This window comes from Triticum dicoccoides, chromosome 7B (assembly GCF_002162155.2).
Source record: "Triticum dicoccoides isolate Atlit2015 ecotype Zavitan chromosome 7B, WEW_v2.0, whole genome shotgun sequence".
Taxonomy (NCBI): Eukaryota; Viridiplantae; Streptophyta; class Magnoliopsida; order Poales; family Poaceae; genus Triticum; species Triticum dicoccoides.
In genome coordinates this window covers 58,671,882-58,672,472 of record NC_041393.1, presented here as the reverse complement: position 1 = coordinate 58,672,472, position 591 = coordinate 58,671,882, and positions in this window count along the sequence as shown.

Below are 591 nucleotides of genomic sequence, written 5' to 3'. Positions count from 1 at the left end.
CCGACGTGGTGCGCCCAGCCGGCCGAACCCTCCGCGGCCCCCTCCGTCCACTCCAGGAGCCGTGCCTCCTCCATCTGCATCGAGTACGCTAACGGGTCGGCCGGTATCGCCACTTCATATAAATTTTTTGTATGTGAACAATTAAATGAATGATACATATGAAAAAATAAAAATTATATCCCTGAAGTTTACTTAAATGATAAGTACTTAAATGTAATAATTTATTTAGTTAATATTAATTCACAAATGAAGTCTAATAATTTATCTGGTTAGTACTAATTCACAAATGAATGCAACTAAAAATCTAAAAAAGAAATATTACTAATGGCGCATCGCTAGGAGGTGCGCCATTGCTATCCAAAAAAAGGTTACTAATGGCGCACCGCCAGGAGGTCCGCCATTGCTATCAATTTTTTTCACTAATGGCACACCGCTAGGTGGTGCGCCATTGCTAACCCTCCCCCCACTAAAATCCCCAATCTCACATTTCTCTCTCAGGCCCCCCACTGCCTCACCTCACCCGCGCCACCCCCGTGCTCGCCGTCCCCGGCCGTGCTCGCTGCCCCCGCCGACGACCCCCACCGCCCCCGC